The sequence below is a fragment of the Heterocephalus glaber genome, unplaced genomic scaffold (genome assembly GCF_053883595.1).
Source record: "Heterocephalus glaber isolate CG9 unplaced genomic scaffold, H.glaber_assembly_v1.0 deba00001523, whole genome shotgun sequence".
In the NCBI taxonomy this organism is placed as follows: domain Eukaryota; kingdom Metazoa; phylum Chordata; class Mammalia; order Rodentia; family Bathyergidae; genus Heterocephalus; species Heterocephalus glaber.
Genome location: NW_028258327.1, coordinates 23739383 through 23754794, shown reverse-complemented (window position 1 = coordinate 23754794; position 15412 = coordinate 23739383).

The following is a 15412-nucleotide window of genomic DNA, read 5'->3' as shown; positions in this document are numbered from 1 at the left end:
ATTGGGAGTTAATTTCCAATGTTCATACCTTCACATTTTGTTTTGTTTTGTTTTGTGTGCGTGTGAGAGAGAGAGAGAACCAGGCTTGAGAAAATACTGTACTATGACAGGTAATCTGTTCAAAACTAAAATCCAAGTAAACAGTGGGAATTGAATTGGGAGTTAAGCACATGAACCCTGTAGGTCAGTGATGGTGAACCTTGTAGATATTTCAATGATAACAAACAGCTGGCTGAGGCACATGTGCCATAGATTTGTCACCACCGCTCTAGATGTTAATCTCAGGAGGAATTTGAGTAGCAGTCAAGCAAAAAATAGAGCCAAAGACAGTTCATACCTCATGTCTGTTAAAAAGCACCAGATCTAGACCAGTTGCTCCTCATTCAAAACTAAGTAAACTTTAAAAGTCCCACACATTTATCCTAGAATATGGGGTCAAGACAGACGTCCACAACCTTCTCATTCCTTAGGCCAGCTCTCCTAAATGACTTAATTTACCATCTTTATAACCACCCAATACAAATCAATACTTGGCTTAACCACATTGCTCTTTTCTGAACACAGTTATTTTTCCATTTCTTGCAATAACTAAGGGATGGGTCAATTTCAGGCATCTGCAAGAATGCTCAGCACTACACAAAATGTGACTAACATATCACTGCTATCTAATCAAATTTTGAATTCAAACTGTGTGTGATGTGTCTCAAGATACAGCCTTAATCAATACCCATACAGTATGAAAATGAAGCCTCTATAAGACCAGGCTTTTCTGGGGACACCAGCCTTCAAGTTGTGATTAGGTCACCAGTGTAAATGAGAAGTGTCTTGTTCTTTCTTCTTGATGATTTGACCATCAACAGAGGTATTGTCATTTGGGAAGCTTGGCAGACAGAAGGGGCTGAAAATTAGCAGAGAAATAAATGCACTTTAAAGATAGTGATACTTTTAGGAAACTTCTTTTAACAACTAGTCACCTCTTTTCAAATGGCAGATAACATTTTGTTGCCCTTTTCTTTTTTAGTCATAATCAGTGTTGCTTTAGAAAACTGCATTTACTCACCTAGTACTTCAGAATTTGTTTTGCTTTTAAAGGTAGTTTTCATTTTAAGCCAATACTTGAACTTTCCAATTCAATATATGAACACTTGCAGAAAACATTAGAGAGGAAGAAAAGCAAAAACTAAAAACTATAGTGCTATGCCTTGGTTGAAAAAAATAAAAATAAAATGGTAAATCTATAAGAGAGAACACAAAATACATGGCTAAATGCAGAGAAGTGTGCCTTCTGATGAATCAGATACCCCATAACAAATTCATCCCTGTTATCAATTACCTAAATGGAATTTACTGGCAGGTTTCTGGTAGCCTTACAGTTTAATATATTTCTCTAGTGCTCAGTTAGAACTTAATTTTGTCTGAGTCCAAATCCATAATCATAATCGTTAAACTGGTTGTTTATCTTTTTAAAAATTTCTAGTACAGCTAACATTGTGCTTTGCACATAGTACCTGCTTAATATATTTTGTACTCTTGAATTAACTAAGAGTATATCAGGCCACAAATTACCATTTGTTCATTTCCATAGTGCTTCTACCCCTAGTTTAAACTCGTACTGTGTTACTCAAAATATTGAACTTTGCGTAAAGTTCTGGGAATTCATTTTGTGAATTCATATTTTGAATAATGCTTATATTTTTATTTCCTTTGAAAATAAAACAATTTTATACAAAATAATAAAAGAATAAATAGCTAATACAATGTGTATCACTGTTTTTAAAGTAATTACTCAGAGCACAAGACATAGGCATAAATGATTTTCTCTTACAAAAGCATAACAGTAATAGTTATGTTCAAATGAAGAGTGAGGCAGTGTCTAATAGAGATCTGTAACTTACAGTATACAGATGAAATAGAAACATGTGGTCATTGTGTCCGTAATTGCCTCCACCTAAGGTTCTTCATAACTCCTTTTGCAGTGGAAAAAATAAAGGTTATTTTTATCACAAAGAATATATTTTTCAAACAAAACTTTTCATTATGTCTTTTACAAATTGAAATATTTATCTTTGCTTGAGATGTTTTTCTTCTAGCATTTTTTCTGCATGACATTTTTAGAAAAGAAAGATACTTTTGAAAGCAGGATTTATCAACTTTTTATACAGTTTAAATTATATAAGAGAAGTTGATAATCTGTCCGTAAAATAAGAGAAAGAGTGGAGGGAAATGAAATTGTGAGACAATGTTGCACCATGAGGAGTTTAAATTTTTCTTTAAATGTAATGGGAAACTCATCAGTGTTTATTGATGTATAGTTTACATGTAATAAAAATACATCTATTTTAACTGTATATTTTGAAGAGTTTGACAAAATTATTATATCCAAGTTGCCACTATCACAATCAAGATACAGGACATGTCTGTCACCTAAAAATTTTCTGTGGTATATACCAATTTAATTCCTTTTCTATCTGGCTCAGACAGATATCAGTCTACTTTGACTCATGCTAGATGAGATTTTTCATAACTATAGTTTTATGTAGGTGGAACCATCCAATATGTATGCATTTGTCTGGCTTCTTTTCCCTGCATGATTTTCTTAAGACCCTTTTTGTTATGTGTATCCGTTAACCTTCTTATTGTTTGTAGAGTTTCAGTGAGTCACTATATCATGATTTATCCTCTCAGGTGCTGATAGACATTTGAATTCTCTCCAACTTTTGGCTGTTTTGCTTAAAGCTGCTAAGAACACTTTAGTCCAAGGTTTTGTATGAATATGTTTTTGTCTCCTTTGGATAAATAATTAGAAATGTAATTACTGTGTCATATGTTAACTGTATGTTTAACTTTTAAGAAACTGGTTTTTTTCAAACTGGTTGCGCTGTTTTTATTCCTTCTTGCTTTCTATGAGGATTTCAGTTATTCCATATTCTCATCAACTTGAAACTACATATCTTTTAAATTTTAGTGAGTGATGGGGTCTCATTGTGATTTTAATTTGCACTTTTCTGATGTCTAATAATGTTGAATATTTAACCACATGCTCACTGGGCATTGGTATATTGTCTTTTCTCAGGTATCTGTTTAAATCTTTTGCCCATTTTTGTGTTGTATTGCTTCTTACTGTTGAGTTTTATGTATTCTTTATCCTGGATACAAGTCCTTATTCACATATATTTTGTGACTATTTCCTTTCAACTTGTGACAGGAAATCATGTTTGTACTTTTACAGTTACAGGATTAGTACATAGAGCAAAAATAGGCTTAGAGAGACAAGTCAATTTAGATTTGACCAAAAGAAATATTTGAAATAAAGAATAATTCAGGCAACAACTATACAGATGATGTGTAAGTGACTGAAATTCAAGTAACAGCTTGTTGGTGGGGGAGCATTTCCAAGGGCTTAGGCCTGAGAAGCAGGCAGTCAAAGACAAGTGGGGCCATGAGATGCTCTCCATTTGGTTCAGTGAAACACATTAAATAATGAAAGTCACAACTTTGTAGCAGTGAAGGCAAGTGAAAATCTTATAGGCTTTGTGTACACTTGGCTATGTTAGGAGGAACAAATCACTTACCTGTTGTAGTACATTTTGCTCTTTGTAGCAACTGGGTGCTTGGAGGTAAATCTGAAAATGTTCTGGCAAATTTCTCTCTCCAGCTAGAAGAGTTTATGTTCTGACTTAGGATGTTTAAATTAGTCCATGGCGATTAGAACAGCAAAGAGAGTGTTTTTATTGTGTTTGTTGAGGCAGACTATGTAGACATCACAATTCTATTTCCTCTCATTTAGAAAATGCTTAGAAAAGCTGTTATTTGTGCTCTGCAATTGCTTTTTACACATATCTATAGGAAAAAGCTTAAATTTTCAGAAAAATACATACAGGTGTTTGTTATGCTAAAGATTTCCCACTCTTTGAAGAAGTTAATATTTTATTATACAAGAATTGTAACATGCAATTCTCAAAATACCTTAGGTACATTCTTGAGAAACCAAGCCACAGAAAATCATCATACAGCATCCAGTTTTTCACTGTTACATTTCATATATTAAGTATAGTTTTTAATGGTAGTATACTAACCATAGTATTTAATGGTAATATACTTACCTTATTTTAAAATCAAATTTATTATTCTTAACCTTGTGAGGTGGGAACACTATATGATAAACCACTGAAAGAAGTTACTCTCTTCTGTACCCAGTGAGGAAGTGGCAAAGGAAACCAAAAACAGTTGCTTGTACTCAAGGTAGTGTCAGAAAGCACATATCAAATAAACATATGAAAAATGTTCAGTATCACTGGTCATTTGAGAGATGCAAATGGAAACACCGAGAATACATCATACTCCAGAAAGAATGGATGCTATCAAGAAATCAACCAGGGCTGGGGATTTAGCTCAGTGGTTCCATTGCCTGCCTCACAAGCTCAAGGTCCGGAGTTCGATCCCCGGTACCAAAAAAAAAAAAGAAAAGAAATCAACCAATAACAAATGCTGGTGGGGCTGTGGGGAAGAAGGAACTCTTTTCCACTGTTGGTGGGAGTGCAGACTGGTGCAACCACTGTGGAAATCATTATGGAGATACCTCACAATACTAGGATTAGAGGTCCCATTTGACCCAGCTATTCTCCTTCTGGGTATGTTCCTGAAAGAATTAAAAGCATCATACCACAGTGATATATGCGTGCCCATGTTTACAGCAGCACAGTTTATAATAGCAAATCTTGGAAACAGCCAAATGCGCATCAATTGACAATTAGAAAAAGAACAGCCAAATGCGCATCAATTAGCAATTAGAAAAAGAAGATGTGGGTTTTTAAAAATATATAAAATGGAGTACTACTCAGCCATAAAGATAAACTAGAGACATTTATAGCTAAATGGATGCACCTTGAGCCCATACTCCTAAGTAAAATAAATAGGACATACATGTAAATACTGAATAGTTTCTCTGGTGTGAGAAACTGAAAGTGTAAATGAGGACCAAAATGTATAATAGATATTATGAAATAGGAAGAAAATGTTCAACAGGGAAGGGGAACTAGGGAGGGGGGAAAGGGGAAAGGAAAGAATGGAAAGAAAAAAATGAAGGAGAAAACAAAGCTTTTGTATGTAGGGAGGGGTGAAGGGGTTGAAGGGAGGGAGAGGGAATGGGGAAAAGTAGGAAGCACATAGCTCAGATTCAAAAGTAGCAGAACATACACCTGCTCCCTCAGTAGTAAATCCCTGTGCTCTGCCCCATTGTGCTGGGATGGCTTTCACGCAGAACTACTGGTTTCCTGGGATGGGCATGCACAAGCCCTATGTTCAGTCCCTAGCATTGCAAGGAAAAACAAACAACTGGCAAGGCTGTCTCAAACCTAGACCTGGAGTAATGGGCTGCAGAGAAAGGCCTTAAATTTGTGTGCAAGGTATTGTAGAGCAACATTCTTTGGGGGAGTGCTTTTACTCCTTAAAGTTCTTTACTTCCCAAAGATTCTCTCATCCATGAAATCTTAAATAATAATGGCCTATATTTATATAATATTTTTCAATTAGCAAAGCAATTTTTAACAACCTATGAGTGGTATGCTGGTGAATGTTTAACTAAATAGACCTTTAAAACTTAAGCACCAAATTTGTAGAGTTTACCAATTTTTGTAGTGTAAATACTTCTACCACAGTGATTTCAGTATGACTGGTCTCCGAATTTGTGGACCAGCCCTATGCAAAAGGGCTTGGTTTCATTTAACTCCTACAGCCAAACACCCTGAAGTAAGTTTTATCATCTCTTTTGCTGATAAAGCTTAAAGAAGCTAACTCACAAGTCAGAAATTGTGAGGGCAGAACTAGAATTCAGTCTGATGAACTTGCCTGGAGTCACATGCCTGGGCAGAATGAGGGTAGTGCCTCAGAGCCAGAGGTCCAGAGAGGGAGGCCTCACTTCTCCCAAGCCAGCACTCTGAACTTTGGTTTCCAATCTATGAAATTAGAAAAGTCCACTTCATGTCAGGTCTGCATACTGTCAGAGCATCTACACTTGCTTTGAAATCATTTCAAAGTGAAAAAGAAAAGGAAGAACAGTAATGACTGAACTGGGAGGAGCAGAACAGAATTTAAAGGACTCTAGAGCCAACTCTGTCTCTTGTAAGCTGTGTGGCTGTGGAAAATTGACCTAATCTCTTGGTGCTCTGTTTTTCTCTTAGTTCGGCTAAGGTGATTACTATCAGGCACAGATGGGTGCTTGATAAATGTTAGCCACTAATACTATCTCAAAAATGCTTTGGCTTTTTATATGTTTGATGAAACACAGAAGCTGAGTTTTGTGCAGGAAGATTCACAAGTTATTTGTAAATCCAGAAGCATGGAATGATTAAAAGACAATTTATAAATTATTCCTAACATCACCAGTTAATTATTTCAGGATTTTGACAAAGAGTAGGATTGTTATTTTTAGGTGAGTAATAACTTGATGTAAGCCTTTATTTTTTTAAGAGAAATCAGCTGTGTCAGACATACAAAATGCTAGAAAAATGCAATGAGCAGGCAAGTAGCACTCACCCACCTTGAGAAACAAAGCATTTAAAATATTGAAGACTTCTTGGCACCCCTCCAGGATCTCATTTCCCTCTAAATTATTCCCAGGGTTACCACTGCCTTCAATTTTCCCTTTATTATTTCTGCACATCTTTTCATTTTCACATATATACATGGTACTAAAATCCCTTTTCAAGATACAGAATTATGTTTTTAACCTTTGCACGAATGCTATTGCATATATTCTGCTACTTGCTTTGTTTAATGGTATGGTTTGGGAAATTAATCCATGTTCACTTACTTTACCTGTGATAAACTGTGGTATCATATTCCATCCTTTCAATCCTGGGGATTGAACACAGGACTTTACGTATCATAGGTGAGCACTTTAGCACTGAGCTATATCCTGAGCTCTATAAATTGCTTTTAGAAATGAAATTTTTCTATTGATGGATATTTCAATTTTTTCCATGTTTATAATCCCCAAAGGGTACATTCTTGTATATATCCCCTTGTGAATTATGTGAGAATTTTCCCTGAATTTGATATAAAGGCGTAAAAAGTCTAGGTCATAAAAGGTATGTACATTTTCAAATTTACTTGAGAAAAATAATCCTACTTTCACAATAGGTCACATTGTCAGTTTACCTTCTCACTACCAGTATATGCAAGTTCTCATCAAATCATTTCCTTAAAACGCTTTTATTGTTTCACTTTAGCCATACTCCAGATCCAATGGATGTGAAATTGTCTCAGTGTAGCTCTAATTTGCATTCCCTGAGAAGTCAGCCATTTGCCTCTTTACTCCAAGGTCCTTTTTCTTTCTTTCCCCTCTTCTATCCCGGATCCCTCTAATTCCTACAAAGATTTCCTGGATCCCATTTACATTCAGCTACTAGGAAGCACTGATGGGAGTTTGGCAGAGGAAGCCAGTGTCACCCCCTCCACTCTGCTTCAGGTGAGATCCCCAGTAGGACTTTATGTCCTCCATAGCCCTAGCTACTGTTATGCATCCCCTGACCTGGCTCCAACTCTTGAAAAGCCCACTGGGCAGCCCTAGCCCCTGGACTCTGGAAACAGAGTTGCTTTATCTCTTCTTTCCAGACTATGGAGTTCCAAAGTTACTGTCTTAGTTACTTTTCTCATTGCTGAGACAAAATACCTAAAACTCAAAGTTAAAAGAGGAAAAGTTTATTTGGCTCACAGTTTGTAGAGGTTTTGGTCCATAGTCGGATAGCTCACAGAGAAAAAAAAGTCCATGGCAGGCAGAAGACAACAAAGTAGCAACAGATTCTTTCTGTCCCTTTATATTTTATCCAGCTACCCATGCTATTCAGGTACCTGCCCTTAGGGTGGGTAGCGCTCACACTCAGGGTAGGGCACCTTTAATCCTACCCAAAACTATGCCAAACCTATCAGTGGACTAATTTAGTAATTACACACCTTTAATCACAGCATCACACTCTAGATCCTGCTACCTCTGAAAAAGCCCCACCTATGACACCATAAGGCTTTAGGGGGACATCTAGACTTAAGACGTTACAGTTACATCTCTTACTTGCATTGCCTTTGGGTTTACAAAACCTCTATTAAATTTCCTATGTTGAATAACTAGGTGTGATAGTTTTCCAGATTGAATCCTTGCCAATACATCTAACACAAGGCTGAGCTTTTCTTTCCTTCCCTTCCTTCCTTCCTTCTATCCTTTCTTCATTTTTTTCCTGCCATTTACATCTTCTCTGATGTAAATTAATTGGACTTATCTTTGGTGGCTTTTCCATTATGTTATCTTTTTCTTATTGATCTGTACAAATTCTTCAAAAATTCTGAATATATAGTTGCAAATATTTTATCATGGTCTGTGGATTGTTTTTTAAATAACAAGTGTTATGGCTTATTTTTAAATGTCCCCCCTGAGCTCATAGGTGGGTCTTTTTGGAGCTGGCTTGATCTAGGGTGTGTGATCCTGGGATTAAGGGTACGTGGTACTAAATTAGTCCTCTAATTAGAATTAGCATAATTCTAGGTATGGATAATGGGAGGTCCACCCTGTATGTGGATGGCACCACCCAAAAAGAAAGGTTGGTAGCCTTGCTGGGATAAAAGGGAAAGGGAAGCTTGCTTCATTGCTGCTTTGGTGCTGCTGCTTGCTGCTCACTGATCACTGCCCTCCACCTGGTATATCATGGACTGTTTCTCCTCTACAATGCAAATCTGCCATGCCACCCTGCCTTGGAGCCAGGGAACTATAGATTGAAACTTCTACAAAGTGTAAGCTAAAATAAACCTTTTCTCTTTTAACTTTGGGTGTTGGGTGTTTTGTATCAGCAATGAGAGAAGTAACTAGACCCAGCTATTCCCCTGCTGGGTATCTTCCCCAAAGAATTAAAAGAATCATACCACAGTGATATATGTGCACCCATGTTCATAGCAGCACAATTCATGATAGCTAAAACTTGGAAACAGCCCAACTGCTCATCAACTGGAGACTGGATAAAGAAAATATGTTTTTAAAAATAAAATGGAGTACTACTCAGCCATAAAAAATGAGAAATTCAAGACATTTATAGCTAAATGGATGCACATTGAGGCAATACTCTTGTGAAATAAATAGGACACACATGTGTAAATACCAAATAATTTCTCTAGTATGAGAAATTGAAAGTGTAAATGAGGACTACAAGGTATAATAGATAATGTGAAATAGGAAGAAAAGGGGAAAGGGGAAGTGGGAGGGGTAGGGGAAAGTAAAGAAGGGAATGGAATTAATACGAGAAAATGAAAAAAGGAAACAAAGTCTTTGTAAATAGGGAGGGATGGAGGGGTTGAAGGGAGGGCAGGGGAAGGGGGAAAAAAATAAGAACCAAGATAGATTATGTAAAGGTGCAAATTTCCAATGATGAATGTCATTATATTGTATACCTAAAATGTACTAATAAAATATGAAAATGTTAAAAAGTAAAAAAAAAAAAAGAATATTATTTTTGTTTTTTGAGACAGTCTTTCTTGTAGTTCAGGCTGGCCTTGAACTTTTTGGCAATCCTCCTGCCTCAGTCTTTCTAGTGTTGGAATTACTGGCATGTGCCACCACACCCAGCTTAAGATAGTATGCATTAATGCACAGAAAAATTTATTTTAATATAATCAGATGTATTGTTTTCCCTTTGTGACTGTTTTTCATTTTAAAATCCATTCCTACCCAAGAGTCAAGAAGATATACTCCATTTGTTTTTGCTTTTTCACTTCTTAACTTAGGCTTTTCACATTTCACATTCACATCTGAATTATTTTTCTATATTTCAGGATTTATTTCACCTGGAATTAATTTTCATATATGCATGATACAGAGGTCTGATTATTATTTTTCATGTGGATGACCAATTATACTAGAATGAGTGGTGTATCTGAACTGCCTCATACAAGCTCATGAGAGTCTACAATAAAATTTTGAGAAATTTTGTGAGCTGGTTGTTAAAAACATTGGTTATTTATATCAATCATGGAAGAATACTTTATAGTATGGAATTAGGCAAACACTACAAATCAACTCCCTCTCCAACTCCAGGGAACAAGTTGTTTAGCATTCTGTGAACTACCACACTGAATTCTTTATCAAGAGCCTTATTGTGGGCTGGGGCTGTAGCACAGTGGTACAGTGCATCATGCCTGAGGCCCAGGGCTCAATCCCAACCACTACAAAACAATAGCAAACAAACAAAAACAACTAATTAACCAATGCACTGCAGCCAACCAGTGCTTTTTAAAAAAAAAAATAAAGGTCACAACTATATAATGCTTATGAAAACTTGTATCAGTTTAAACAGAATGTTTTTCATAAAATGAGCCAATCTATATTACACCAGAATGCATTATACAAGTTAATGGTAATGATTTTCCTTGAATCTTATGTTTTAATTATATTTATATATTCAAGTATAAATACATAGGTGAGTGTTTTGGACTGTAGTATAAAATGAATTTCTTATTGTGGGTTGCTGGTAAAATAAAATATGGAAAACACTGGACTGGGTCATCATTTCTGCACTTGCAAAGCTCTGTCATATGTTAGGTTTTCCCCTAGGAATACATTGGTATCTGAGTTCTCTATTTTGTTCTCAAGTCTCTTTATCTGGCCCAGCCTCTATACTGTACTGCATTGCTTCATTCTTTTGGCTTTAGGACAGTTTGCGTACCTGCTAGGATAAATATCCTCACCCTGAAGTGTTTAAATTATTTTATCTAGTTTTGATTCTTTGCTTTACTATGTAAATTTTAAGAAAAAGTAATCAAATTTCATGAAAAGTATTGTTGAGATTTTAACTGAATTACTATGGCTTTATGGCTTATTTTAGGGAAAACAATAATATCTTTAAAATAGTCTATTATTCTTCAACATGGTATATATATCCACTTATCTAAAACTTCTTTCATGTCTAGCAATAAAGTTTTATAATTTCCCTCACAAAGATATGCATCTTTTCATTAGATTTATTTTTAGTATTTTATATTTTGTTGCTATTAAATATAATATGCTTTAACATATGCTTTAACAACCCAGTTGATTTTTATATATTTATCTTATGCTCAATGCTTATTTGACTTGTATCAAATATATTTAAAATTTTTTTCATAAAGTATAATTTTGCTATTGTGTTAAAACTTTTATTTAGGTCAAGGAAGCTTTCTTTTATTCTAAATTTGCAAATAAATGTGCTATACTTTTTGAATCATTAAGTTTTTTTAAATGTTCTTTCCTTACCTATTGAGATGATGTTTAAGTTCTCTTTTAATGAGCTAATATGATAATAGAGAAAATGTATATAGATAAAACAGATAAATTATTCTAGACTTAATTTATATGTGTATTCTTGAGATAAAACCAGATGGAACACATTTTTTAATGCTTGTTATGGCTTGTGTCCAGATGTTCCCCCAAAGCCTCATGTGGTCATAGGTGGGGCTTTTTGGAGGTGGCTGGATCTAGGGTGTGTGATGCTAAGATCAAGGATACAATGCTAGGATTGAGAGTGTAAATGCTATCTGCCTTAATGGTGGGTACCCTGAATAAGACACAAGAGACAGAAAGAGGGTTGTGGCTTGTTGCTTGTCACTCACTTGCTGCTTACTGCCTCTGTCTGCCCTGCATTGTTTCTCCTCTCTGATTCCTCCTTTGCCCTGCCACCCTCCCTTAGAGCCAGTTGACTATAAACTGAAACCTTTACAAACTGAGTCAAAATAAACCTTTCCTCCTTTAACTTTAGGTGTTGGGTAGTATTTTGTCTCAGCAATGAGAAAAGTAACTAAAACAATGCTTAAATTTTGTTTGATATTTTACTTAAGTTTTGGGGGAAGTTTTTGCTTTTTTTTGGTTAGGGTACATAAGTGAGACTGCCACGATATTTTTATTCTTTTATCATTCTAACCTGATTTTAATATCTAATACCAATCATATAATGTGTTTTGGAGTAAGCAATTCTTCATCTTTTTTGTATTTTATCATATAACTTCTACATGCATGACAGGAATCTGTTACTTCAACAATTGGTAGATCTCACTGGTAAAATTGTTTCATCCACATATCCCTGACACTATGGGCAGATTTTAAACTCTTGACTGCCTTCAATATCATAAAGTCTATTTGGTTCTGCACTTTTCCTCTTTTGAGTCAGTTTTGCTAATATATTTATCTGGAAAATGATTTCATGTACCTTTTCTAATTCACTAGGAAAAATTGTTCAAATATTTTGTTATTTTTGATAGTGCTTCTATATCTGCAGTTAAAGACGTGTTTTCATTCCTACTATTTACCTGTTCTCTCATCAATCATTCAGAGATTTTTATGTATTATATTATTGTAGTTTAAAGGTTGAGTCTCTAATATTGTCAGTCCTCTTTACTGTATGTCTGTCTTTATTTTCATTAATTTTGCATTTACTTTTATTACATACTAACAGTGGCAGCTTTATTTGGCTCTTTTCTTTTTTCTCAGAACTAGGGAGTAGAGCTGTAGAGAAAAAAAAAAGTGTACTATTCTTAAACTGAAATTAAGCCAAGAAGAATTGAGACTGGCATTTCCTCTGAGACGTGCTAGATTCCAGTTGTTCTTTAAAGGTATTTCTAATCCTTTAGAGACACTTAGAAAGCCTAGAAAGAATGTTCCCAGGGAACATTTTCAGAGAATGTTAATTTTTTTCACTGCATAACAAATTTCTATGCAACTGCAGAAGCAAGAGAAAAAGGATCTTCTATTTTCTTTAAATGCTGTCATTTATTGCAGAGCTCATAAATGCTAAATCACTTTGGCAGACAAGGGAAAAGAAAATAAGAAAGCAATAACTATATCATTTATTTCTAAGTCTAAATCCATGACTTTAAAAAAAAATTGAGGTAGAGTTTGCTGAGTTACCCAGAATGGCCTTGAACTTGAGGTCCTCCTGCTTCAGGCTCCTAAGTAGCTGAGATTCAGGCTGCACCATTGTGCCTGGCTCTGGGCTGAGTTCTTTTAGCATCCAGCACTTTGCCTGGCTGATGAGCCCTTACCCACGTGAAACCAAGACCTACACAAATGCTAAGGACTTCCCTGTCTCTGTGATCTACAAATACCCAAGTGATATGGAAATATTTTGAAGAATTTATTTAAATGTCTTTACTGCCACCCACCGATTTTGTCCTTCAGTGACTCAGAACTTCTGATGTCTTCTGAGCCCACTCTGGGCTGATGCTTCCATTCCTCTTTGTAATGGTTTTTGTTTTTTTAACCAAGAGTTTACTGAAACACATAACTAAACCAACAATTACAGTTCATAATAATAAATCCTATATTAGAAATATACAAATGGTGCTGTAGGAGGTAGAGACAGAATCATCATTAAGGAATCATAGCAGTATATCACTACAAAGTATTGACACTTAGGTTATATAGCCAATGGAAAAGGTCTTTGAGAACAGGCCTGAATGGGTAAAGAGATTATAGCCAGAAGGGCGGAGGGCCTGATGGGCTTCTCTAAAGGTAGTGATGTCAGGCCTACAGAGGAGTCAGTGTTCCCATCTGCTGAAAGATCTAGTCATGAGAAAGGAGACGGGAAGGGACAGGAAATGTGAGTGGTAAAGCATACCTTCTCTTAATTGGAATGGCAGTGGTGCATTCCAGCACAGGGAATGTAAACTCAGCTCTCAGCTCTCAAGCTCTCACCTCGGGGAGAACAGTGCCACCTAAGATTCAGAGCCACTCCCAGCATGAGTGAGTTATCTGCCCCATCGTCCTGTCGGGATTCCCACCTGCATGCTCGGAAATGACTGATTTGGAGGCAAGAATTCTCTCCCTGTATTGACCATGCCCTCTGGTGACCTTTTCTCTTTCTTAATCTTTTCTAGAAGAGAAAAAACAGCTGTGGGATTGATATCTGGGCTGATTCAGTCAGGAAAAAGCTAGGCTTTAAGACATGAATGAAGATCGCATTCGCTTATCACCCTGCTGACCCCACAAAGTGCTTGGCAGTAGCAATCCAGGGAACCTAAACCTCATGTGAAAGAATGTTCTACTTCAAAAATAGCATTAATGCTACAGCCCTAGTAAATTGAAGAAAATTATGTTATCATTTCTTCTTACATCAGTCTTTATAAGATTTTAACCTAGCCCTCACTGAAAGATTGGTATATGGAGACTAATGTTCCCTCATCCAAAGTGTTTCTGAGGCAGAGGGGCCACAATGAGCCCATGGGAGACCCTATCTTAAGAATCACTGAGATCTGTAGCAAATATTGCAAAGTACTTCCAATGACTGCACCTCAATTTTTAAATCTGCTAAACACTGTGAGCTACATTGAATTAGTAATTCTCACTTTATGGGTGAGGAAATAGATGCTGGGAGAAGTTGCACAATTAATCAAGTTGCTGAGCTGGCAAGTGTGATATTCAGGACTCACAACAGACCTTTTGACTCCTGAGCCCACACTCTTTCCTTACCAGAGACTGTGACTATGAGTAAATCTCAAAAACCTCTCTTCGGGTTGGCTGGGCAGGAGTAGGGAGAGGTGCAGAAGTCCAACCCTTTACAGTTCAGTCTACCAAGCACAATTCCAGTCAAAAGCAAAAACAGAAGGGGTGAGGATGTAGCTCAGTGGTAGAGTAGTTGTCTGGCATGTGTGAAGCTCTGGGTTCAAGATTTAGAGTCCAATATACGGCCACTGCATTATAAAGAAAATGAAAGTAGGGTTAATAGAAAAAATCCATGCTGAGCTGATAAATTGATCTTGTACTCCATTGTGTTCCTTAGGCGTGACAACCAGATTGTGCCAGTGGGAACAAGATAGCTGCAGATGGCAGAGTATAGGAGTAGGCCAGGGGTGAATAATTACAGCAGGAACTTACATTTTCATCTCGAAGTAAAATTTGTGCTCATGCTGCTTGGTGACCTTGGGAAATTTTTCTACTTCTCTAGTTTTGAAATTAATTTAATATATGAATATCTGTTCTGGAGAATGTAGAGATGGTCCCTCTCTTCAAGGTGTATTACCCCTAGAAGGCAGATAATGCATTTAAAAGATCTATGTATAACAGTGTTTTTTGAAACACTTGCTGTGTTGCCTTGAACTCTTAGTCTCAAGTGATCTTCCTGCTTCAGACTCACAAGTAGCTGGAATACAAGTGTGTACCACTGAGCCTGGCAATTTTTTCAAAAAACATATTAAAGAACTCACTTTTTGAAAAACACAGAAGAAGATGTGATTTTAGATTATGAACATCAAGAAAGATTTTGAATGGATTTAGTATTTGAGCTGACCTTTGTCAGGCAGTAGGATTTGGATGGGCAGGGGCGGGCTGTGGTGGAAATAAAAGGGTCTGGAAGAGGTGGGTGTGCATCTTAGAGCCTGAATAAAGATAAATTCTCTCTCTCCCCCC